This window comes from Rhinolophus ferrumequinum, chromosome 5 (genome assembly GCF_004115265.2).
Source record: "Rhinolophus ferrumequinum isolate MPI-CBG mRhiFer1 chromosome 5, mRhiFer1_v1.p, whole genome shotgun sequence".
Classification (NCBI taxonomy): Eukaryota; Metazoa; Chordata; class Mammalia; order Chiroptera; family Rhinolophidae; genus Rhinolophus; species Rhinolophus ferrumequinum.
The window spans coordinates 6,819,927-6,847,248 of NC_046288.1; positions in this window are offsets into that span (position 1 = coordinate 6,819,927).

Consider the following 27,322-nt stretch of genomic DNA (forward strand, 5'->3'; position numbering starts at 1 on the left):
AAGTAGACAATTACATGTATATGGTATTACATGTGAGGGAATTAACTATACTCCTGCTTCTAAATAGTTCTTCTGGAGATGCATGAATCCTTTGATTATATGTATACTTTTCATTATTTTTTAATTTAAGTATAGTTGGTATATACTATTATTTTGGTTATATTAGTTTCAGGTGTACAATATAGTGATTCAACATTTTTATACCTTATATTATGATCACCTCACTAATTCTAGGAATCATCTGTCACTGTGCAAATTTATCACAGTATTATTGACAATATTCCCCTTCACCTTTTTCACCCATCCACTATTACCCTCCCTTCTGGCAACCATCCCTTTGGACTCTGTTTTTGTTTTGTTTGCTCATTATTTTTAATTATTTTAGATTCCATATGTAAGTGAAATTATACAGTATTTGTCTTTCTCTGTCTGATTTATTTCACTTAGCATAATACCCTTTAGGTCCATCCATGTTTTCACAAATGGCAAGATTTCATTGTTTTTTTTATTGTTGTGTAATATTCATATATATATATATATATATATATATATATATATATATATGTGTCAGAATACACACACACACACACACACACACACATACACACCAGGGGTGCCAAAAAATTGTATACAAGTGGACACTTTGGTCAACATTGCTCAAGCAGTAGTTCTTCGTAATCAGAAGTGTCTGGATGCTGATGGTAACCACTCTGAGCAACTCTTATAATTGCAGAAGTCAAACATGACTTGTATTCATCTTTTGTTATGGGTATATATTGAGTATTACAATTTTAATACAGCTTTTTCCTTAAAATGTGTACACATTTTTTGGCTCTCTATATATGTCACATCTTCTGTATCCATTCATCTATCAAAGGACACCTAGGTTGCTTCCATATCTAAGGAAACAATCAGCAACAAAAAAACTACAACCTACTGAATGGGAGAATATGTTTGCAAATGATATATCCAGTAAGAGTTTGATATCCAAAATATATAAGGAACTCATACAACTCAATTAAAAAAAAAACAACATTCAAAAACTAACCAGAAGATATGAAAAGACATCTCTCCAAAGAAGACATACAGATAGACAAGCATACATATTAAAAAATGCTCAATCATCAGGGAAATGAAATTGAAAACCACAGTAAAATGCTGTCTCACACCAGTGAGATTGGTTATTATCAAAAGTCAACAAATAACATGCGTTGGTGAGGATATGGAGAAAAAGGAAAACTTGTGCACTATTGGTGGGACTGCAAATTAGTGAAGCCACTATGGAAAACAGTGTGGAGATTCCTCAAACAACTGAAAATACATCTACCCTACAATCCAGCAATTCCACTTCTGGATACTTATCCAAAGAAAACAAAATCACTAATTTGAAAAAATATATATGCACCCCTATATTCATTACAACATTATATGCAATAGCCAAGATATGTATTATATTTATCTTTTCAGAAGATCCTTTTTTTTTGTACTGGGTAGTATGTGTGATACAAGGACAATGGTGTCAGACTGTCTAAGTTCAAGTGCTGGCCTCACCTGCTACTAGCTGCATATAGTTGAGTGAGTACTAAACTTCCCTAAGCATCAGTTCTGGTTAACATCTATAAGTGGGCACAATAATTACATTCAAGTTTAAAGAATTATTGTGAAAATTAAATTAGTTAAAATAATGAGAATTAAAAGAATTCAACAGCTGGCATGTAGAAAGTACTCAACAATCTTCAGCTATCACTTATAGGGAATGTTTTTTGTTGCCTAACTGTCTGATATTTAATATCTCTAATCCTCACAACATTCTCTTCAGGTAGGTGTTTTCACAGATGAGAAAACTGAATCCAAGAGATATTCAGTAATTAGTCCGTGGTCAAATATACAGTCAAAGATGGGTGTAAGAATTGAACCCAGTTCAACCTCACTCTGTAATTAATGTTTTTCTTTCACCTCTCAAATACCCCTAGAGACTTATAACATTAAGTCCCACTCCTTCATTTGCATAATCTCATTAGATGACTTTAACAATGCATGTGCATGATAAATTTTGGCTTCATTAAGTGACCTACAGTTTTGTAATAATTAACAATAGTTAAATTTACTTACAGATGTATGGCAAGTAGGTCCTTTATAATTTTACCTAGTTTTGTTTTTAAATCAAGATATTTTGAATGCCTCAAACATGGCTCCTTTTGTACCCTCTATTGTTGACAATACACCCATGACATGATCAGTGTTGCATTCGATGTTGCTGAAATATACTTATTTGTCCAGTAAAAAGATGCTCAAATTCCTTTCTTTGATATAATAATGAACCAGCAGTATTTTATTTAGTGAATCTACTACTCATTTACCTCATTTCAGGCTTAGTCTGTTTCTACCAATAATAACCACATAAGTAAATGTTCAGGGGATAAATGAAATGAGAAGTCTCAATATTTCATCTAGCTGAACTGAAAATCAAGATAGCCTCTGGGAAATTTTATATCTATGAAATGCTTTTATTTCTTTTCAGTGATAAAGGACTTTAGGAACTTGGCTAAAGATTTATTAAATTGATCCACAAATTACAACTGTAGTGCTTTCTCAAAGGGTTCATTTGAAAGGAAGATTTATATGTCTGCCTTGAAAAGAATGAAAGCTTATTAAGTCATCAAGCTCATCAAGTGTATTCCTAAGGTCACTGAAAACTGAAATGACAAGAGCAACCTGCAGTGTGACACAACGCAAATCAAGAGAATGAACTACAGTAACTGCTCTAGGGCTTTCCCAATATCAGTTCTCACAATATAGATGGGAGGGCACTGCAAAAAGACCTCGGCCCCCCATGGTTTCTAAATCTATTCCAGTCACTAGTTAATTTTATAGCCTCTTCAAGTGTCCTAATTTTTTTATCTACAGTATGTGTGCTGGTGGTGGGGGCGGGGGTGGGAGGGATGGTGGTTCAGGTAAATAAGCGGTAAGGGCAGTTTAAAGCTGTAGCTTATGTAACTCTCTGGCATACGCCACAAATCATTTATTTCTGTGAAATTGCTTCCACGAATGATTGTAAATTCTAGTGACCCTTTTATAAGAGAGTCTTATCTTCTGTTCTTGCAAAGCAAGGTCCAAAAAAGCAGGCAAAGAAAGTGACTACCAATGGAACGCCACGAACAACTTTTCTGTGCAGACATGTGCCATATCCCAATTTGTTCTGCCAAACAAAAAGGGGAAAGTTGAGTCATGGTGGCAGAGGAGAGAAGAGAGAAAGGAAAGTGTTTTTCCACATCAAAGTGAGTTTCATTTGAGTTTTACAGAAAGAAGTATACAGTAAGCAATTATCTTTACTTATTTGAAAACTAAGTATACTAGAAACATTTCCTTATGAATGTTTCTTAAGAAAACAAAATAGTGTTGTATGATTATAACTTCTAGGAAAAAAAGTGTTTATCAACCCCATATAAAGAAGAACCAAAGTCTTAGATATGTAAATGCTAGCAAAATAAATTCAGTAGCACTGATTTGTATGTATATATGTATTTAACCATGAAATGGTATCTTCAACTTTTTTTAGGTTTTTTTGTTTGTTTGTTTCTAACACGGCAGAATTTTGCATGGGTATATATGTGGTGGTTGAAGTCTATTTACAAACTTAGGCCCCCAGGACAAATCCAGCCCATATCATGTTTTGTATGGTCTATAATTGAAGAACGTTTTACAGTTTTAATGATTGAAAAAAATCAAAAGCATAATCTTTCATGAAATATGAAAATTATATGAATTTAAATATCAACATTCATTAATAAAAAGTTATTGGAACACAACTCATTCATTTCCAGAATAGTTGAATAATTGTAACAGAAAATCAAAACCTAAAATATGTATTACCTGACTACTGATAGAACAGCTTTGCTGACCTTTGATTGTTTTTAGCCTTTCATCTTGTATTCTCCTCCACAATTGGTTAAAAAACAAAAAAAGTTAACATTCACTTGGAAAATAATTTATTTACTATGCACAAAGACTGGTGTGTAGAATATGGTATGCTGAAATACTGGCAATAGAAGTGGAAAAGAACAAGATAGTAATGCTAAATAATATTTATCATATTAAAGAGAGATGGTTCCCAAGCCTATGGAAGCCCTCATGTTATGCTATTTTACAAAAAAATTCTATCCATCTCTCTTAAAAATATCAGGTCGGTACTATTTTGTTACTTAATGTAAAATACAGCATGTTATTGAAAGAATCCTATATATCTTTCAAAGTAGTGCATTGGGTTTCTTTAGATAAATACCCAGAAGTGGAATATGTGGTGCATACATGCAATGGAATATTATTTGTCCGTAAAAAGAATGAACTTTTACCATTTGTGACCACATGAATGGACCTAGAGGGTATTATGCTAAGTGAAATAAGTCAGACAGAGAAAGACAAAAGCCATATGATTTCACTTATATATGGAATCTAAAGAATAAACAAAACAGAAACAGACTTCTAGATACAGAGAACAAACTGATGGTTGTAAGATAGGAGAGGGGTTGAGGGCTGGGTGAAAAAGGTAAAGGGATTAAGAAGTACAAATTGGTAGTTACAAAATAGTCATGGGGAAGTAAAGTACAGCAAAGAAAATATAGTCTATAATACTGTAATAACTATGTATGGCGCCAGGAGGGTACTACACTTATTCGGGGCATCACTTTGTAAATTATGTAAATGTCTAACCAATATGCCCCACACCTGAAATTAATATAAAATAATATTGAATTTCAGCTGTAACTGAAAAATAAAAAATTTCTAAAGATGAAAAAGAAAGAACTAATACTATATATTTTTGAAAATATTCCTAATTCATGTGTCCTACTCATTCAAACTTGGAATTCCTCCTAACAATGTGTAAATTAATTAGGCTTTGTTATATTGGTTTTACATGATTTTCTGCCTTCATCTCTAAAGATAGGTTAGTCATTTTTGTTCGTTAATGTTCTGAAGAAAGAAGTAAAGCAATTATACCAAAACTTATCATAAGGTTACAATTTACTCACATGTGATCCTAAATTAACTCTGTGGACTATTCACTATGTGCTAGAGAGAAAATATTGAAAAGATAAAAGATAAAGTTTCAGTCCTTAAGAATTAAAACTTTTGTAAAAGACAGGAAAATTTACATTAAGTATACAACAGCAAAACAAACAATCAAACAGAAACAGAAAAAAAATGCCAGTTGTCTGAGTTGACCAGAGCAATAGAAAATTCCAAGTCCTTGACTCTTTTTCTTATTTATTATCATGTGTCACAGTGGAAAATAATTTACTACTTGGTAAACTCAAAGATTTAAATGAAATTGTGTTTAGAAATTTGAGTAGATATCTCTCAGAAAGATAATTTAATTATGGTGATATTGGGGACTAGGCGATGTGATGGTTCACATCCAAAACATTTGCTGGTCAAAAGAGGCAGATATGACCTGCTCACCCCATTTATATCAAGATAAGAGTTTTTTCCATAGATGAGAGTTCCATGTATCAAGAAACACAGATTTGGTTGTAATATGTTAAGAGTATCAATATTTCTGAATAATTCTCAATTGAAAAGCAGCTTTTTAAGTTGTCCTACTTCTCAAGGGAGCTACTTAGTTATTAATAAACACACCAAGGTTTTCCTAACACAGGGTAATAACCATGCTTTTTCAGATAAATAACTTAATCTAAGTGTTAGGACCACACAATCTGATTTTTTTTTTTTTTAGCAGTTACTCATGCTTTCAGTTCATTTAGGCTAGAAAACCTAGAAGTATAAATTTTTTATCTCTAATCCCCCAAGATACCCACCCTCAATAAAATATAACTTTGGACTTCTGTTTCCTAAGGCTTTTTATGATTTGCACTCATAGTTGCTGTCTAGCTCGTTCCTTAGGCACTATTTTATTTTACATAGTACAACCTAACCCTGTTTGTTCTGCAGCAGAGATTTGACAGTCTGAGAACTAGGTCTGCTATTTATTTGTAACACAAAGATATATTGTCAGCCCCTGGGTGCAAGTTAGTTTATATGTTTTCGTGTGCTGGGAATAAAATTTGGAAAAAAAACTCAAGCACTCTTTTGTTTAGTAGCTCTGTTTTGTCCACTAATGAATCAGATTTGTATTATCTAATGTTTTAAGTAGAGAACTCTTGTTTTCCACAAAGTGTACAGTGCTAATCTTGTCACTCATTGTGAAGTAAATGCCCTTTCACTCTTGCGGGAACATCTATTGAATTAGGCTGAGTCTACAAGTCAAGCAGGGAAAAAGATGCTATTGATTTTTAAATGATCACTGAAGTGGAGTAATTTACATCTTCTGGTTATTTGCCATGTGGTGGAATGTAGAAATTACTTGACAAGACAGTGACATAAATTCTTGTGAGGGAGCTTGTGTAACATAAACTAATTACACAGTCTAGAGAAGTTCTGTCTCAGCAAATCTTGTAAGATTACCTAGTATTCTTGTCTGAATTACCATTTCAAACCATCTCGATTTCTTTTTTTCCCCCTTTTCCTTTTTTGTAAGCTAATTTTGGCTTCCCCTTTTATTGTGCTACTAAGATATTGGCTACACTGGGCTCCAAAAAAAGTCTTTCTTCTATTGGTTACTTGGTGTTCTCATTGGTAAATAGTAAACATTCATCCCTAAATTCTGCCAATTTTACCTTTTAAGTGTCTTTACATCTGTCCACTCTACGAATTCCCTCCACGATACTTCAACAGTGGTGTCACCACCTTGGCACTGGTCTGCACTCATGTGGAGCCTCTGGAAGACTCAAACTCTGAGCACTGAACCCCTTTCCAATTTATTCTCTACACTGCAATGGAGTAATATTTGAGAAAAGAAAATCTGGTCATGCCACCCATCCTCCCAGAACTGCTTAATGACTTCCTTTATCAGAATAAAGGGGGGGGGAAAAACCCGCGCATTAATCAAGTTTACAGGGTGTTGCATGGTCTTTCGTTTACTTGATGAATATTTATGGAGTACCTGCTAGTGGGAGACACTGTTCTAAGCAAGATCTTTGTGCTCTTAGAGCTCACGATGAATGGTGTGGGATCCATCGTCCACGTCTCCAGCCTGACCATGAGCTCCCCTCACTCAGTACACAGAGGTTTCTTTCAGTCCCTTTCTCTTGCCCTGTTCCCCCTTTGTCACGTGCACCCTCTTCATCTTTCTACCCTTTCATCAGACCTCAGTTCCAATGTTCCTGCTACAGGAAAGCCTTCCTGGATTTGTCTAGGTAGCCTTGTAACCATGTGCAGTCATAACCAACTGTACTTTATAATATTTTTACACTTGCTAACGATTACTTAACTACTATCTTACCCACCATTTGAAGGTAAGTTTCTTGAGGACAGAGACTAACAGGTTTGCTGATCATTTTATTTCTAGTGCTTATTACAGGGCCCGATGTACAATAACCATCAATAAGCATTTGTTAAATAAATGATCCCTATAAGCATTCTGATTTTTTCTCATGTTGACCTGTTATACTTCAATTTATCACGTATTTTATTTGCTAGTGATTTGATATTCTCTTGAGAAAACTGACTAAACCTGCTGGAAAAAATATATATATTAGAATATTTTCTGAATTCATTTTTCCTTCCCATTCACTCTTTCTTCAAAATTAATTTGTTTATTCAACTGTCCTCAAAATATATGATTATAGACCATCAGCAAAGACTGTATCTCTTTTCCTTACTTTATTTTCCCCATAGCATTTACCACCATCTGCCATATACCCTAGAATTCTGAAGCCCCAGTAGCTAGAACCATGCTGGCACATAGTGCATATTCAGTAAGTATTTATTAAATCAATAAAATAGTCCTCTTTACCTTAATTATTATATAATTAACTTAAAATTACATCTCATGTGGGATGTGGGTGTTTTTTCCATTTTATTATATAGTGCATGATATATGATACATATATTATGAAGTAAAGTGAAAGTATAACTTATAAATTCATCAGCCAACTTAAGAAATGGATCACTGACCTTGAAGGTCCTGTACACTCCTGATCCCATTCTCTTGTCCCCATTTGATGTAATCAACCTCCTAAAGTGATTGCTTGGATTTTTAAAATAATTTTATTTCATATGATTCTAAAAAATGTATTATTTGGTTTTGTGCTTTTAAATTTGCAAAGATTGAATCATACTGTAAATGTTCTCTGGCTACTTGCATTTAAGAGCCATTCATGTTGAAACTTTGTAGCAGTGAGTATTCTGGCAGAAAACAAAATTAATTTGGTTTAAATGAAGAGATTTTAATGAAAACACTACTTGCAGCTATGTGGGCAAAGTTAAGAGGACAAGCAAACTGATTGTATTCAGGCAGCATAGCTTCTTGCATAAGAGCAGAGAGATAGTCAGGCTGCTTGTGTCGAAACCTGGGTCCCTCTCCTTGCTGTTTAACACTAGGCACATCCTATATACTATACTTTTTAACGTCTCTGTATATTCATCTGTAAAATGGTGATATAATCAAACTTACCTCATAGGATTGTTGTGAGAATTACATGAGCTAATTCATTTATATGGCATAGTACAGCACTGGGTGTAGAGTGAGTGCTACTGAAATGTCAGCTGATTGTATTGTTATCATCTTCATCATCATCATCATCATCATCATCCAATAATATTATTGTCTTAAACTCTGCTGTACGTATAATGTGTCTTAGATTTATACCTAAATATTTCTTATTTTTGGTGCTATTGAAGATAGTACTGTTTTAAAATTTTTGTTTATATGATGATTCTTTATCGCTACCATGTTTCCCCCAGACCATCAGCTTTAATGCATCTTTTGGAGCAAAAATTAATATAAGACCAAGTCTTATTTTACTATAATATAAGACTGGGTCTTATAATATAATATATAATGTAATCTAATATAATATAAGGTAATACCAGGTCTTACATTAATTTTTGCTCCAAAAGACACATGAGAGCTGATGGTCCAGCTAGGTCTTATTTTTGGGGAAACATGGTAGTATATAATAATACAGTTAAATTTTGTATGTTTCTCTTGTAGCTTCTGACTTTGCTAAATTCACTAATGAATTCTAGGGAATTTCTTGTAGATTCTTTGGGACTTTCCATCCAGATGATAATAGCCTCTGTGAGTATGGAGAAATATTTTGTTTGTTTTCAAGCCTACGTATCTTTTGTTGTTGTTACATTTTTACACTTGTTAGGATCTCTAGTATGATGTTGAATAAGAACACGAGAGTTGGCATTTTCATCTTGTTCTTGATTTTATGATTGTAGTTGTAGAGTTTTTAGAAGCCCTTGTTCTCTCTACCTCTTAGTTTGCTGGCACTGTTTGTCATGAATGGATGCTGAATTTTGTCAAATATTTTTATCCATCAATGAGATAATTATTTAGTTTTCTTTCTTTTGTTTGCTAATATATTAAATTACATTGACTTTTTAATATTAAACCAGCCTTGAATTCCCAAGATAATCTCAACTCAGTCATGATGCATAATTATATGTTGCTGAATTTGGTATGCTAATGTTTTGTTGAAGATCTTAGTTTCTATGTTCATAAGGAATATTTGTCTGAAGTTTTCTTGTGATATCTGTTGGATTTAGGTAGTAGGGTAATGCTGGCCTTATAAAATAAATTAAATCATTTTATTGTCAATAAATCATTTTCTTGTCTAATTTCTGGAAATAATTGTGTACATGTAGAATTTGAATTATTTCTTCCTTAAATGTTTTATACAAGTCACCAGTGACACTACGGAAAGGTTTTATGTTTTTTGTTTTTCAGTGGGGAGGGTTTTAACTACAAATCCAATTTATATAACAGGTCTATTTAGATTATCTGTTTCATCTTATGTGAATTTTGGAGATTTATATCTTTGAAAGAACTTGTCCATTTTATGTAAGTTGTCTAATCATCTAATATTCAGGCATGGAGTTCTAAGATTCTCTTATTATTCTTTCGTTTGTAGTGTCTGTAGTGATATTCCCTCTTTAATATTTTATATTGGTATCTTCTTTCTTTTTATTTTGAATCCTCTGGTTAATATAATACTCTTTTTTAATATAATAATTTAATGCTACAGATCTTCCTCTATGCATTTCTTTATCTGCATCACACAAACTTTTTCTTTTGAGATATTGTATTATTTTATCTTGAAAACTAGGCCAGGAACAGCTCCAGTTTTGGAAGGGAGGTTATAACTTTTCAATTTATTAAGGAAATAGAAAAGAAATGTCACACAAGATTTTTTATTATGTTGTTATTAGTATCTGTAGTTAGCATTTACAGTCTAGTTTATGATCACAATTCTGTAATAGAGAAAATTGCTTGCCAGATTTTGGGTGTGACTTGGAATACACTTGCATATCTTCACTCCAAGACATTTTGCTGCCTACTCTTCTATGAAGGAACTATGGGATGGCACAGCAGAATCTTGTACCAATCATAAACTTAATTGCTGACATTTTTCTGAGAAAGATGGGGAGGATTTGCTAATGCAATGTCAAAACTATTTGCAGCAATTTTTGACAATTTTTTTACAATTTTATTGTAATTGAAGAATATAAGCTCCTCTCACAAAGGCAAATCTTTTAACACATTAAAAGATTTGTATAGAAAAGTTTTTTCTATGCAACTCTGATTCTTGTAAACATTGAGACGTTTGCACGTGTTATTCTGCCATGTTCTTCAGCAGCTACAGTTGTTCACTTTGCAAACTGTAAAGTGGTTTCCTGACTATACCAAAGCTGGCTCAGGCGAGTTCTAGAGGCTAGAAGTCTGAAATCAAAGAGTCAGAAGGATTGGTTCCTTCTGGAGGCTCTGAGGGAAAAACAAATCTGTGTGTTTCCCTCTTGCTTCTGGTGGTTGCTGACATTCCTTAATTTGTACGTGCATCACTCGGATTTCTGTCTCCATCATCACATCACTTTCTTATCTCCCTGTGTCTCTGTGTCTCTGTCACAAATTTTGATAGATTGTTCTTTGTTCATTTGGCTCAAAATATTTTCTAATTTTTACATATTTAGAATATTTGTCTGATACCTTTTTGTAATTGATTTTTTTTCTGTTATGGGGTTTCTTTTTGCTTTTTGTGTTACATTTGATGCATTTTTTACAGTATTTAACTTCTTGTTTATTAAACCTCTGTTCAATTTTATCTAATCAGTTATTTAACTTTTATCGAGCTTTAAATTTCACTGTGTGTATGTGTGTGTGCATATAATGCATATATATGTGATGTGTATATATATATACATATATATTTACATACTCACATATATCTATATATATAAATTTAGACATTCTATTTGTTTTGATATTTCTAGTTATTTTATTGTTTTGATAGTCTTTTGTTCATGCATCTTCAGTTTGAGCAAGACTTACTGGGAATATCTCATCTTCATTCCACCTGACGTTGACTAGGTTTACTCAACTAGGGTATAGTATCTACTTTTCTTGTGGCTGTAGACTTTTCTCCATATAAGTGTCTCCATGGTGCAACTCGACTTTCTCAGAGCATTCTGCCTGAGTTCTAAGAAAGAGTATGCCAAGATGTAGCAAGTGAAAGTTTCCGATTTCTTAAGGTCTGAGCACAGAAACTGGAAAGGAAAGTCAAAGAACTTCAGTAACAGGTTTCAAACCTCCCCAGATGCACTGACATGGCCATATTTATTCTAGACTTTGAAAATCAGAGAAATACAGAATAAAGGAAGCTTTTAAAAGAAGTTGAAATGGACAATTAGAATTGTTAAAAACAGCACTGATTATTTGATAGAATGGCCCGGGAGGCTCATTTTGGGCTAAATATGTAAAGATCAATATACATAATTCTAGGTAGCTTCATCCTTGCTAGAGTTCCCCTCCTCCACCTTTTGTCTTTATGTGATGTAGTCTACTGGTCTTAAAATATAGAACATTTTTATACGCTTGTTATTAAAAAAAAAAATTACTTTCATTTCATCAGGAACATTTCAGTATCCCTAGGAACTCAATGAATGTTTGCTGATTAGTTAGAGAAACATCAGCACAGAGTGTAATATGTACTTTCAAGAAGGAGCTCCATTGTTGAATGTGTGAAAAATAGCAATAAATATAATTTGACAATAAAGTTCAGTTTTTGTCATAAAATACTCATAACATTTTCTGACTTGCCACTAGAAGTATTTGATATTTAAAAGTGCTATTAAAAATTTTAAAGGTACAATTTCTCCCAGGCAGCCATTTCAAGGTCTTAACAATGAATGGTTTTATGTCCAGATGAAATTTTCTAATTTCATTCCAGTCTGCCTTCTTTTACAATAGAGTCTATTGAGTCAAGTGATAAATTTCATCTTGGGCTTCATGTTTTTACTAGATTTAAAGATGGCTTTGCAGTTGTCTTGCTGACAGGGCTTCACAGACACAACGATAAAAAGGCAGTCAGTTGGTTACATGATCAGGAAAAGCAAAACAGCGCTTTGGTGCAATTTAAAGCTGAGCGTCCTGAAAAGAGCTCCCTATAAATGACTCATAAATAGTTCCCAACAGGGCTCCAGTCAAATGATGACAAAAATATTTTAAGTCCCAAATATGTGCAAATGAATCCCAATTTGGCTTTGAATTATGAGTTGCCTTTTATTTGATTCATTTTGAAAGTCAGCATAGTGTCATCATTATTTCTTTCAGAAGTAGGAAATACATCTAAACTTGGACATATGAAATTATTGTGCTTCTGGTGGATGAATTAATCCCCCAAAGCTTGAAAACTTAAAAGCCAAACTTTTGGCATATTTTCAGCTAGACTCTGAGGCATCAGACTAAGTGGATCTTAATTTAAATGCATGGATATAAATCTAATAGAAAAAGCTATTTATGTATATTATAAATTATTGGTGAACAGTGACTGAAATGTAGTCTGAATTGTCCATTGAAAACCCACATGCAGGTATTCAGAATAAAGTACCATGACTTGTTATGTATTCATGTTATTTTTCCATGAGAAAAGAAACACATATTCTATATGCTAATCTAAACAGGTAGAAAATTATTGCGCACACACACTGACAGATGAGGACTGTTTCCCCAAGCACAACAACACAACTATTCAAGTATTGTTCTGAGTTAAATTTAATCTCTTTCACTCTAGTCCTCTTATACAATTCTTTGCTAATCTAATATCTTAAATTGATCGTGTTTAAAATAAAACTAGTCTTTCCCATTTCTCAACCTCTTACTTAAGTTAGAACACTCAGAGACTGGCTTTGATCCTCTTTCTTCCTCTCTTTTCACCTATGCATCCTAACTGCTTTTGACTTCGTCTCCTAAGTGTTTTAAACTCAGTCATTCAGTATTGATTTCTTCTGTTACTGACCTAGTTCAGCCTGTTCTCATAGTTTGCTTGGACCAATGCAATAGGCTCCTTTCATGTCTCCTGGTTTCAGAATCTCCTTTTTAAATATATTCTTGCCCCTGTGGTTAGGTTGTTAACCTTTTAAAAATGCAAATGTAATCATGTCACACATTCATTTATAAAGATGTTGGAATTTCCTATTGCATAATACAGAACAAAATCTAAGCTGCATAGGCTAGCTTCAACCTTTTCAGTTCCGCTTTTTGCCGCCTTCATCTATATACCATCCCAAGCACATTATTTGCAGTTTGCCATGCATTTGTGATTTGGTCATGTTCTTTCTTCTGCTTGGCATTGTATCTTAAATCTTCCCTGTTTGACACTTTTCTGTTCATCTTTCAAGTTCAAACTTCAATATCACTGGTTTTCCAAGTCGTCTTTGAATCAAAACAAAGCCATTCTACAAATGTCCTTTTTTCTGTTAATACTCTCAGTGTTATATTTGTATATATATATGATGAGTAATATTATCTAGCCCTACAGAGCACCTAGGCTGCTATAACAAAATACCATGGACTCCGTGGCTTCAACAAAAGAATTTCATTTCTCACAGTTCTGGAGACTGAGAAATCCAAGAGGAAGACACTAACAAAGTATGCTTCATTCTGAGACCTCTTCTCTTAGCGTATAGATGGCTGCCATCTTACTGTGTGCTCACATGACCTCTTCTTTGTGTGCTGAGAGAGAGAGAACAAGCTCTCTCATGTCTCTTATAAGGGCACTAATCCCATCATGAATTCTCTACCCTCATGATCTAATTACTTCCCCAGTGCTCCACCTCCGACCACACTGGGGATTAGAGCATCAACATATGAATGGGGAGGGGAGCAAAACATTCAGTCCATATGACACAGCAACCTTATTTTACAGATGAGGATATTGAGGCTCAAGAAGTTTATTCATGGTCATACGGGGAATAAGTGGCAAGTCTGATTCCAGAAACTACAGTCTATTTTGATAAATGAGCTTTGTAACTCCTTTGGTACACCCTGTCTTCTGCTACTCAGCATATATGAGATAATTGCCTTAGGCCAGATAGAGACTTGCATGCAGGAAGTTTATTGGGGAGTGCTTTTGTGATCAATATGTGTAAGGAAGAGAAGTTGAACAAAGCCAGGAATTGAACTGTGATGCATTTGCAGCACTAACTTCAGTTCATCCCACAGGAGCTCTGAATGTAAGCTGGCGCTTAGGATTCATCTCATCTTGAAGCAAGTGTATTGGGCATTTATATCCCTGCTTCGACCAGTTACTGCTGGATGTGGGCTGTTATCAGAGAGAAGGGGTATACTTGTGCAAGGCATCTCCCTTCAAGGCTGGGTCACCAACAGCCAATACTTTGGTACCTGAGGGAATAAATACCTCAGTCCCTAAAAGGGGCTCGCAGAGCTTGCCTAGCACCCATAATAGTTATCCTTGCTATCTATGTTTTCTCCTTTTATACTTTCTGATGGATCGATCAAATCCCCCTTCTCTACTTTATTTCCCACTACTAGTTAGAAAATTATACATTCAATATTTTTAGTGGATACTCTAACATTTTAATATACGTACCTTACTTATTTGTGTTTGAAATGAATCACTATCACTTTCCAACTCCCAGGTGACCCAAGGATCTTGGAATACTTTAAGTCTGATCACCTTCTATCATCTTATACGATATTTTTCAGCATTTTACTTCCATTGTGTTTCTCTACACTGTAATTGGTCATTATGATTACCGTGTATTAGGCAGATTCTTTAACATATTTACTATTCATCGCTTCTTAAATCTTACTTCTTTTTCTGAGTTCATTTTCTTAATGTATCTCCTTTTGCAGTTCTTTCAGTGAGAATCAATTAAATGTAAATTCTATCAGTCTTCACTGGTCTGATCTTCTTTGTTTTACCACACCCTTGAATCATCATTTAGCAAATTCCAGAATTCCAGAATGATATTTATTTTTAGCACTTGAACATACATACCATTCCATTTCTCCTGGCTTCTGTTGCTTTGAGAAATCTTCAGCTGAAATCAGTTCCTCAAGAGAGACTAGTGACAGCCATCAGCCCCAACATTCCAAGTGTAATAGCTGTGCAGGGTGGGGGTGAGGGGGAATGACTCAATTCTGGAGAGGGGATCTTGGTAGCATACAATACCTTCCACTGGAGTAAGTACTCTAGTATAAGGTGAAAAGTAGGAAAGGAGCAAGAGATGGAGAAAAACTCCACCTAATTGTTTCATATTAAAATTAGAGCTTGGCTGATTGTGGAAAGGCTCTTCTGCCAAGAGTCTTTAGCTCATGGCCAAATATGCTAATTTTAAAAATTGTTTTATTTTTTGTAAAGTGCCATATCATTTTCTCCCTCATCTCTAGTGCCTCATCCAGCCCCTGAAGCTGCTTGGGGATTAGTTATTTAAACTCTGATTTAGCAGAGGTTAAATTTTATTTTCATATGAACTCAAAAGGAAAGGTTATAATAACACTTGTAACCCCATTAAACTGAAACAGGTTTAAACGTGAAGGAGTGTCTCATTAGTGAAGAGTTTCCATTCAATCCAGGAAACTTCATTGGAAGAAAGTCTAATACTGGTATATCATTATTTCTGTGGAGCAGAAGGGGAAGAAATAGACAGTGCAGTGAATGGCTGCAATGAAGTAATATGACAAATACTTGTCATATTCTCTCTTCTCCTGGTTTGGCACTGGTTACATATTCTGTGATCACTATCCATGAATATGTATTGAGTGTTACAATATGTAGAGTCTGTCTTATAATTTGTATTCCACTGTTTCCATAAAAAATTTGAAACAATATATATAAGCACGAAAAGATTTTTCTTTTAGTTCGAATGAACTTGAGTGAAAGAAAATAGGTGTGAAAGTTAGTACACACAAAGCCCTACCTCATAGCTTGACGCAGTAATAAAGGGGGACCCCATTACTGCTTTAGGCTTCCTGATGAATTCTAATAAGAGAAAATCTAATAGGTTAAAAATTATTTTTATGGTTTAGATCATGACATGGACCTATTTTCCTAGCAGTTTGAAAGAAAATCTTCTATGGATCTCCATTGCCCAAACAACATCTCAAAATTGAAAAAAAAAAAATTAATATTCTGTATTATCTAAAGGGCTGTACTAGAAATATAAGTTTATATAATATTTTTGCCCGTAAAATAGGAACTTAAAATCTGGTTTGGCAGTTAGGTAAAAAAGGATAAGGAAAGGATAAATGGTGACTTTCACATCGAGATGGCAAATAGATAGCAACCAATGATTTCCTTTCCTCTGAGTTTCCTTTAAAGACCTCATAAAGTTGTAAAATGCAAAACCATAAAAGCTTTACAAACTTTGAGTAAATATCATAGGGTAGATGTGCCTGGACTGAAAAAACCTGGCTAAACAGCTCTTCTCATTCCGTAGCCCAAGGTAGAACAGAGAGTAAAAATGGAAAGTGTCTTTCTTATCCATGATCACTATATATATTCCACTTTATAAGTGCATTGCCCACATCAAGGAAACCTGACTGCTACTCCTGGCTTTTTGTGTTTTTTTTTACCTTTCTCAAAACTATATATTCCTCTCTATTCACACTCACTTGTCCTTAGATTAAGTATTGACCTCACTTTACTTTGGTGGACTTTGGAAAGATACCCGTTACATGTTTTACCATATCTTTCACACAGGTACTGAATGAATGTTTCAAAAGCCTCAGGTCAACCTTCAGGTGAAGTTGAAATGCAACATGGTACCCAAAACTCTCTATATATTCTGTGCCTACTTATTACCTAGTATTATTCTTTTGCAATTGTGCTATACTATTAATTTTCAGGAAATCTTCACGTCATTGTTCTTTTGCAACTTGTACTATAATATGCAGTTTCATAAAAAAAAAACCTTCATATCTCTGGATCCCTGCATATGCTATTTTCTCTACCTGGAGGTCCTTCTTGCTTATCTACATGACTATCTCCTATGTGCTCTTCAAAGTGTATTAAAGTGTCCTTTTCAAGAAACTTCTGTGATGGTCCCATCTAAGTGAGTGCTTTTCTGCACTGCACTGCAGTCGTATTCTACACCTACTTCTAATCGTTACCACTCTCATGTTAGGCAACTACGTCCATTAGGCCTTGACTTTCTAGTGTTTGAAATTGTTTTCTGTTCCATCAAAGTCTTCTAAATCCACGAAAGGCAAAATAGAGTTAATTCAGATTAGTATTTTTAGCTGTAATCAATAGTTCATGGAAGAGGGAGTCGAATTAGCCCAATCGAGATTTAAAATTGGTTCTACACTTGTTTATTCCAAGTATTCCCTGATTATCTTTATTAACGGTAGTTGAAGGTAAGTGGATAACTTTTCTTTCATTTCATGCAACACTTTCAGTTTCTCTTCTGAGATATGATATTAACTTGTTGAATCAACTAAGACAAGTCAGAAAAATTCCCTACTTTTGCATCATTATATTTAATGTTAGAGATTTCTCCTGTAGGTCTTTTTTACCCTTCAACTCTAACACTGTGCAAGTAAGTTTCTGTAGCATATCAGGTTGTGGCCTTTTATGAAAGGATTTCAACATACTATGTTTTAAAATTTCTCCTTATCCTGAACATGCCTTAAGCATAGGTTTAGTTTGATAAAACCTTCTGTATTTACTAGGATTTGTCCATCTATATTCCAGAAAAGCATTATACTGTCTCCTCAGGGATCCACGCTGCTTTTACAATGGCTTCCCTGTTCCTGTGAGGTGTGATTGGCAGCAGACACATGACAGCATGGTCAGTATTTTCTGAGTTTAAGTCTCTTCTTAGCACTTTGGAATAATTTAAGGCTAAATAATACTTGGTTTTCAATGTTTGCCATAGAAATACACTGAGATTAAGTAATTTATATCTTGATTTCTGACAGGTGACCCAAACCAGGCTAAATAATTAAAAATCCTTTTTTATCAGTGAAACTATCTCATAGTGTAGAAAGGTAATAATTCAAGTGTAGTAAGAGTTAATGCAGATGGGATGGATCATACATTCTGTAACACACTTCTGACTTGTGTTCTGGTCTATGTCATGCTGGCCTCCCAAGAAGAGAGGGTTTTTCTTTCCTTCCTTTGTTTTGTTTTCCCTTTTTCCTTACTTCTGTTCTCTTTCATGTGGGCTTGGTAAGGATATTTTTATTTTGGATTAACCAGGCTATTAGGGGGTGAGATAAAATGTTATTTTCCCATTAGTCAGGCTGTGTCAGCATAATATAACTTTGTGTTTTCACCTAAAGAAACCTCAGTAAGACTATTTTAAAACTTACCTGTGTCTAACTATACACTATAGTTTAAATTAGAAGATTCTTTAAGAGCAAAAAACCCTCAAATACAGATATAGTCTATTTTATCATCTCAAAGCAATTTAGAAAATAAAACAGTAAATTATGTGTGCAGGTAGCTTAAAAATCTAGGTTTGCAAATTAATACACAAAATAATATTATAGATTGGATGGTTATTTGTCACAGTTCATGCATTTTCAAATTTGGAATAAATATTTTTTGAAAACGAAATTTGGAGTAGTGACTAGACACGCAGATAATATGATCACAGTTAACAATTTTGTGTATAGCCTTAGGGAAAAAAATGTTTTTGGCATAAATCTTATACGTAATGTCCCTTTTATATTTCCAAATGAAATTACACTATTTACCCCACACTGCACATTGATTTTGTCAACTTTAAATAATAAATCTTGGAGATTTTTAATGATAACATACACAGCCTTATCTCATTCTTTTTAATGAAACATAGTATGTTATTTCATAAAAACAATATTACACTGCAATAAACAGTTTTATTTATATATCTTGACATACTTTCGTATGTATATACCTAGAACCAAGTGCTAAAAGTGCTATTGATGGGTCAAAGGATATCTCGTTTCGAAATTGTGATGGGTACTGTCAATATGCTTCTCAAAATTGATACAGAAATTTTATGCTTTCTAACACCATTCCTCATATGCTAACTCTATATCCACATTCTAATTCTATAGTTATTTTATAGATATAACTCCAGAGCTTTTTGAAGATCAGGGATCTAAATAACCTGGATCATGGTAAGAACCCAGCTCAGCCTGACTGAAAACATCTGTATACATCAAAAAGATAACTCAATGTAATTTAGATTAATAGAATTTGGAGGAAAAAAATAAAGGGGAACATAATTGGGCAATAATATCAATGTAATGAAGAAACAGACTAAATAATGTTACTCTGTAAATTCCACGTTAGATTAAAAATGTTGAGTAGATTAAAAATTCCAAAGCAAGATGAATAATAATGGACAAATTTTCCTTCTAAGAGAATGGAGAAGAAGTTGAATGGAGAAATCACGTAGAATAATAGGGTCAAAAATTGTATTCTTTTACTTGCCCTTGACTTTAACCAAGTACTTATTGAATTGCTCTTACTGTGAATGAGGCATTACACTAATGGATCTAGAAATTAAAAGTAACTAGAAGAGGGTTGTGATTCTCTAGTAGTTTACAGTTAAAGGTTTGAATCAAAAAATCAGTTTAAGAAAACACTGGAAAAGTCCCTACTAATCAGTGTGATTGTTAAATAAATAGTTCCACAAATGAAGCATAGGAATTCAGGCAGGGGAGATGACTTACACAAGGGAAGGCCTTTTCGAAAAGGTAAAGTTTGAACTGGGGCTTGACAAGTCTCTAGACTCTGATGAGAGCAGGCTAGCAGAAAGTATTCCTGAGATAAAGCAAATTCAGTTGTGTTATTTAATCTGAGGTTTCATAATAGCGTTGTTTAATAGGTTATGTTCTTCAGAATGAAGTTGCTTAGAGAAACTCATGTTTCTGTTTTTAAGTTGTTTTTATTCTGCCTGGGGCCAAATGCAAAGGGGAGTTTGTTTCTTTTCTTTTGTGATGCAAATATAATTTTATGGAATAGCTTTATAGATGAAAACTGGCAGAATGTAATAAAAACGTCAACTGTCTTGTTATCACAATATATCACATTGTATTGTGCTGTGTTATATTGTATATTTTATGTGCCATGACCTCCTTTTCTTGGCACAGGACCTTGTGACTTTTTTCATTCTAGTTAGAAAAACAGTGCTGCATGCACTTGGCTGACAAGAGCATAACATCAGCCTGAAATAAAGGTTGAAATCAATGAATATTAAAAGGTCTTCATTTATCCAGCTTACCCTTCATAGTACCCCAATCATTAGAGTCTCTTTTTTTGGGTTAGAACAAGTTTTGCTAATTACAACCCAGGGTCCAAATCCAGCCCACCACCTTTTTTTGTATATCCTGTAAACAAAGAATATTTTTTAAATGGTAGGAAATAATTTAAAAAATAATATTTTGTGACACAAAAATTTTACGAAATCCAAATTTCAGTGTCCATACATAAAGGTTTTGAAACTTACTTGTCACAATGGCGAAGTTGAGTAGTTGCAACAGAAACTGTATGACCCACATAATGTGAAATATTTGTTATCTGGCCCCTTCCAGAAATAGTTTTTTGATCCCCAGACTGAAGGATGACTTTAAGAAGGTCACAATTAAAACTACAGGCTGGACAGGTACCAAGACGGGAAACAGGGACCACATTCACTCCCACGCTAACAGTTTCCTGAATTTGTGCAGGAGAAAAGGTGCCTGTGATAACATCAGTGAAGTTTTCCCCAACTCCCTTCAGCCCTGCTGTCTTCACCACAGCTTACCATGTAGGTTCAAAGTCAAAGGTATTGGAACTAATTTTCAATTAGCTCAAAATTCCTTCATTCTCTGTTTCAGGACTGGGCCCTGATCAAACCCTCATCTGACAAAATCTGCCAATGGTCCAGGTTTCTTCTGAGACCTTTAACTGTCGTCCCTTCCTGGAAAAGCTCCTCTGCTCCAAGATTCTTTGCCCTGCATATGCTGAGAAAGGTAAATGCATGAAAACCTTAGACCCGCATATCACAAAACCTGGTCCATGGGCCCTGGAATTCTCTGCAAACCTCTCAAGGGTTCAGAAGATGAGACTATGCTCAGGTAAGATGCTATTTACTTTTCTACTCTTGCATCTTTGCTGTGATGGTACAGTGGGCAAAATTTCAGTGGCACTAAATTGTATTAACAGTTTCTATTCTTTACCACCATACACTCTCACTAGGAAAAAAATCCAGTTTCTCTTAAGAATTCCCTGGGTGAAGGAATAAAAAGTACTAGTTTTATTAAATTTCAACTGAATCCCTAGCTTTTGGAATATTCTGTGGGATGAAATAGGCTATACAGATAAGGCAATTCAGCTGCACATCAAAATACACTGGGTATCGCCAGGAAAGCATTGTTTGCTTGTTGGCATTATGGGATTGTGGACCCCTTTGTACATGGGTCACTGTTTTACTTGAAAAAATACCTTGCAGACTACATATGGTTATTCACACGTGGTATTTGGTGGACATCTTCTCAAAAATGAACAAAAGGTGGCTGTTGCTTCAAGGAAAACAACTAATTATGTTTGTTGCCTATGATAAAATGTGAGCTTTTCAAGTAAAAAATAGAATTCTGAAAAACTTGTATCGGCTATGAGGATCTTGACAGCTTTCTAACACTTTAAGACTTTTCTAACAAGATTCACAATGATATTAATTAATGAGATTTTTAAATATAACATAATAAAATGTGTTAACATGAGGAAAACATGCATAACTTAGTGAACTGAAATATTCCGTATGACCAGTACTGCAAATCGTGTATGGGTAAACTATTCTTTCAAAGTGCAAGATCAATAGATTTTGATGCAACAGATACGAAAAATTTATCAATATGTTTTCATATTACATATTGCAACTAACCTTTAAGAAGCTACTATTTGTCAAGATTTGCTTTATTGCCACAATTAGCTGAAAGCTATTAAAATACCACTCATTTTCCGATACATGTAATTGTGAAACCAGGTTTTAGTAAACTTCAACCAAAACTATGTATCGCAACAGATTGAATGCAGAAGCAGACATGAGAATTAAGCTGTTTCTTATTAAGGCAGACATTAAAGAGAGTTGCAAAAATGTAAAGCAGTGCAACTATTTCACTTATTTTTTTTGTTTGACAAAATTTAGCTATTTTATGTTACTTTTGCTTATATGTTTATTATTGGAAGTTTATTACTGCTATTTCCAAATAAAGTAATAAATACATAATAAAAACATTTTCAGTTCTGATTTCTAATTTGGTAAGTACAGATAGTTATAACCCAGATCTACAAAACCTCTTTGGGGTCCTCAGTCATATTTAAAAAATAAAGAGGTTCTAAGACTACAGAGTTTGAGAACCACTCTCTTAGGGGTCAGAGAGAATAATTGGAGCAAGAGGAAATTATAATCATCTGGCATAAAGCCATGGTGGAGACAATTTAAGTATGGTGGAGAGAACGTGTTTCGATCGAGTTCAACTCCAGAGATATGGAAACAACGGGGCCAGCCCCAAGAGAACCTGAGGAGATAAAGGGAAGGGAAATACAAGGAAGGGAAGATTTAGAAGTCTAGATGGAGGCTGTCAGTGGGCTGTGGACCAGATTTTGGCAGAGTAGACTCTAGGTCTTTGCCCTGCTGCTTAGAAATGCTGGTGAGTTGTAACCCACCCCTTTTTTAAAAAATTCCCTTGGATTTAAAAAACGTAATTATATCTCAATTAATTTTTAATTGAGATATAATTGTCATATAACATTATATTAGTTTCAGGTATATAACAATAATTTGATACCTTGTTTCCCCGAAAATAAGACCTAGCCGGACCATCAGCTCTAATGCGTCTTTTGGAGCAAAAATTTGTATAAGACCGGGTATAATATAATACCGGGTCTTACATAAATTTTTGCTCCAAAAAACGCATTAGAGCTGATGGTCCGGCTAGGTCTTATTTTTGGGGAAACACAGTATTTGTATATATTGCAAAGAAATCACAGTAAGTCTATTAATATTCATCACCATATTTAGAAATCTTCTTCTTGTGATGAGAACTTTTAAGGCCTACTCTTTGGGCAACTTCAGAATATGCAATACAATGTTGTTAACTATAGTCACCATGTTATACATTATGTCTTGTGACTTATAAGCTCTCCCCATGTTGTTGCAAATGGCAAGATTTCATTACTTTTTATGGCTGAATGCTATTCCATATCTTCTTTATCCATTCATCCATCAGTGAACACTTAGGTTGCTTCCATGTTTTGGCTATTGTAAATAATGCTACAATGAATGTATCTTTTAAACTTAGTGTTTTAGTTTTCTTTGGATAAATACCCAGAAGTGAAATTTCTGGATCACATGATAGTCCTATTTTTAATTTTTGAGGAAACTGTTTTCCATAGTAATGTTTAAACAAACTAATAATTCACTATGAGTCTGACTCTCAGGAAACTTGGAATACTATAAAACTAGATGATTTTTTTTTCTTTTACTTAAAAAAAAGTTTGTAGCCCTCGGTAAGTCATATACCTGTCATATACACATGGTCTTTGTCTATATGATGCTAGCACAACCACTAAGAAAGTGAAAAATTGAATCAAAGCAGTGATTTATTAGTTGTTTTATTGAATTCAATATTTTCCTTCACATTTTCATTTACTTTCACTCTTCCCCTTACTCAGTGTAAGAGGTTCAAATACCCAGTTTGTATTTTTGTAATAGGACTTTTTTTTTTCAGACACTGGTGACATATTTCCCACTTTAAAAATTTTAAGTAAATAATTTGGTTGACTTTATTTTTGCACTTTATAGACTTTAGCATATTTTTTAATGGGTGTGCATTATGAGTTCAAAGACTGATTGATCTCTCTTTCTCGTGGTTTCTAAACTGACAGGATTTCTTCTGAAAATGGAAATAAAATTTATGTGATTTCTGATGTGCAACAAAAACTAGATATGTCACATTTGCATTTGTGTGGGCCTTCTGTGTTCATGAATGGGGTCTTGTCTTGTGGAGGTGGGAGGTGAAAAGTTTACACTTAATCACTAATGAATGCCTGGCAATGCCTTGCGAAACAACATATATCTCAGCAGATTGAAAAGCTGCTTTAAAAAAATTATGTTTAAAATCCATTATAATTTTTGAATATTTTTATAGACCTAAAGAGTAGAAATGTGAACAGAGTTGAATCTGAAGTTTCCTCCATCTTTCCCAATTCAACTGTGTTTTGTTTCACTTGTTGCAATGGCATTATGCTATTCTAAATACGTGGTTGTCTTTTATGCTGCTACTACTGTGTTTCACTGAAAAATAAGACCTCACCGGAAAATAAGCCCTAGAGTGATTTTTCAGGATGACATCTCTGAACATAAGTCTTAATGCGTCTTTTGGAGCAAAAATTAATATAGGACCCGGTCTTATTTTCAGGGAAACAAGGTAAGGTATTTAAAATCAATGTTAATGAAAAAATACAAATGTCTGTTTTTTATCATCAAAATGCCCTTAAATTATGTCCAGTACTGATGCTGAATAATTAACAATTAAGTAATTTTAAAATGTTGTAATTGGCTTATTACCTTAATGAAAGTCTTCATATTTCCAATTTGAAAATATTCATAAATGCTGATATCTTTTTAAATACAAAATAATGTGACTAATCATAGTTTAAACAAGACTCATTTTTTGTATGTGACCAAAGAGTTTGCTGGAATAGTTAACTTCTCAATAGGTTGTTTTGATGTTATCTAGAGGCAAACTAAGACACTTGCAACCTCAGAATCTTTATCCAGAAGTCTACTGCATCCAAATATGAAGGTAGTAGAAAATTTATTTGACTTGGGTTATGTGACAAAGTTTCTTATACATTTTAACTTTTTAAGTTTTTTGTTTGTGTATTTGTTTTTGAGATTCAAATACACCTTCTAGGGCAAATACATGATTTTTGTGAGTGGATTTTTACATAGACTGAGGTCTAATTGAGCGACCCTACCTCTGAATTTTAAGATACTGGAGCTCAGGAATAACTATTATACTGCTATTAGGAGCTGATCTTAAAGTAACACTGATGTAAAGACTGACTTATTTGCCACATTTGTCTAGTCTTCGTAGGCACCAATGATCAAGGAGGATACAAACCCGGGAACTTAGAATAAAGTAACCAAAATGAAGATGTCAAACATGTTTGAACCCTGTATTATCTGAATGTTCTACAATTGGTGAAATCACATTGATATCCGTAAGACACCAAATTAGTAAGCCTACGTTTTTATACTGAAGACTTTTTGGTTATCTAACTTCTATCTTGAAATAGTTCCCTGCAATATAATGAAATATTTAACAAAAATTAACTTTTAGAACAAAGGAAATCTGGTTTGCATGGTAAGAACCAATTCAAATGATAGCAAATTATTAATAATTTTATTACTATTATGAGAAACTGAGTACCTAGTTGCATATAGGTATTGGCCCCAAATTAATTAATTATAGACTTTACTGAAATTAAGACTTATATGGAGGCGCATCAATATCACGTCATACATCCTACCATACCATTTTTGTTGTTGAATTAATTCTTTCACCTTAAAAAATGATTAAGAGGGAAGAAGGGGTCAAATATATGGTGATGAAAGGAGAGCTGACTCTGGGTGGTGAACACAATGCAATATATAGATGATGTATTATAGAAATGTACACTTAAAACCTATGTAATTCTACTAACCAATGTCACCTCAATAAATTAAATAAGTAAAAAATTAGAATAAAAGTGATTTAGTTACCTAGATCCTAACTACACATTATATTCGAAAAAACTAAAAATCTTATAATCAACGATGCCTGGAGTAGAGAATATGAATAACAGTCTGTAGCTGTTGGCATCATTAAGATAATTAGTCAGGACCAGTCTTAAAGCTTCTTTTCTTTTTTTGAGCTCCTATGGTTTTCAAATATGGTTTCTGTTTCCAGTCTAGTTTGGCTAATATTGCAAACTTTTTAAAGAATGATGTTTTACAGAATAAAATCAATTTATATTAACCCCAAACAAAACCCCTCTCCCTTTATCATAATTTATCAAAAGCACTTTTAATTAAGAAGTTGGTAGACTACTTAGACTTTAGGAAGATGTCTAGAGGAAGTTATAGTTTATTAATTAACTTTATTATAAACAAAAATTAAGCTTTGGCTAGTGTTAAGATCAACATTAATATAAATTTTAACATATATTTTGATCCTCAAATATTATTGTAGCCTGAACCTGACCATGCATTCTTTTAATGTTTTTTTTTTACTTGTTTTTATCTAAATCTTTGTTCCATAGGTCAAAACAGAAAGGTTTTACAACAATTATACAACAGCAGTTACAAATCTGTTCTTAAATTCATAATAATGAGAAACATATGGATAGATCCCCTTTAAGTACTGGAGTTCCACAATTCAGGCCAAAACAATGAGGATGGATGAGCTTATTGCTGAGTTCATAACATTTTTGAGACTAAGGTTGCCAAAAATCATGTCAATTTATCCTGTACTAGAATTTTATTAGAGATACCAAACCGTGTTAATTATGTGTTGAAAGCGTTGTCTTGCAGGATAGTGAACTACTTATATTTTCAATAATAGTTTTCACATTTCTGTTTATGTCTTTTCCTTGTGTGTAATTACTTAGTAAGTTGCTTCAATTATATGTAAGGCTTGAATGAAGTTGTTCCCACCTAGAACTATTTTCAGATTATAGGAGGCTCAGCAAATATGTTCTGTTTTCCCCTCCTTAGCTAAAATTTTGAAAAAGAGACAGAGGGAGAGAGAGAGAGAGAGAGAGAGAGAGAGAGAGAGAGAGAGAGAGAGAGAGAGAGAGAGAGAGAGAAGGCAGCGATATTAGACGGATGAAGTTTAAATTTTTGACTGATAAAAGCTGAGATTGAATAATAAGACTCTAGGTATTGCAACAGTGGACTTTCCAACCCTCTAAACACTCAAACTGAACTG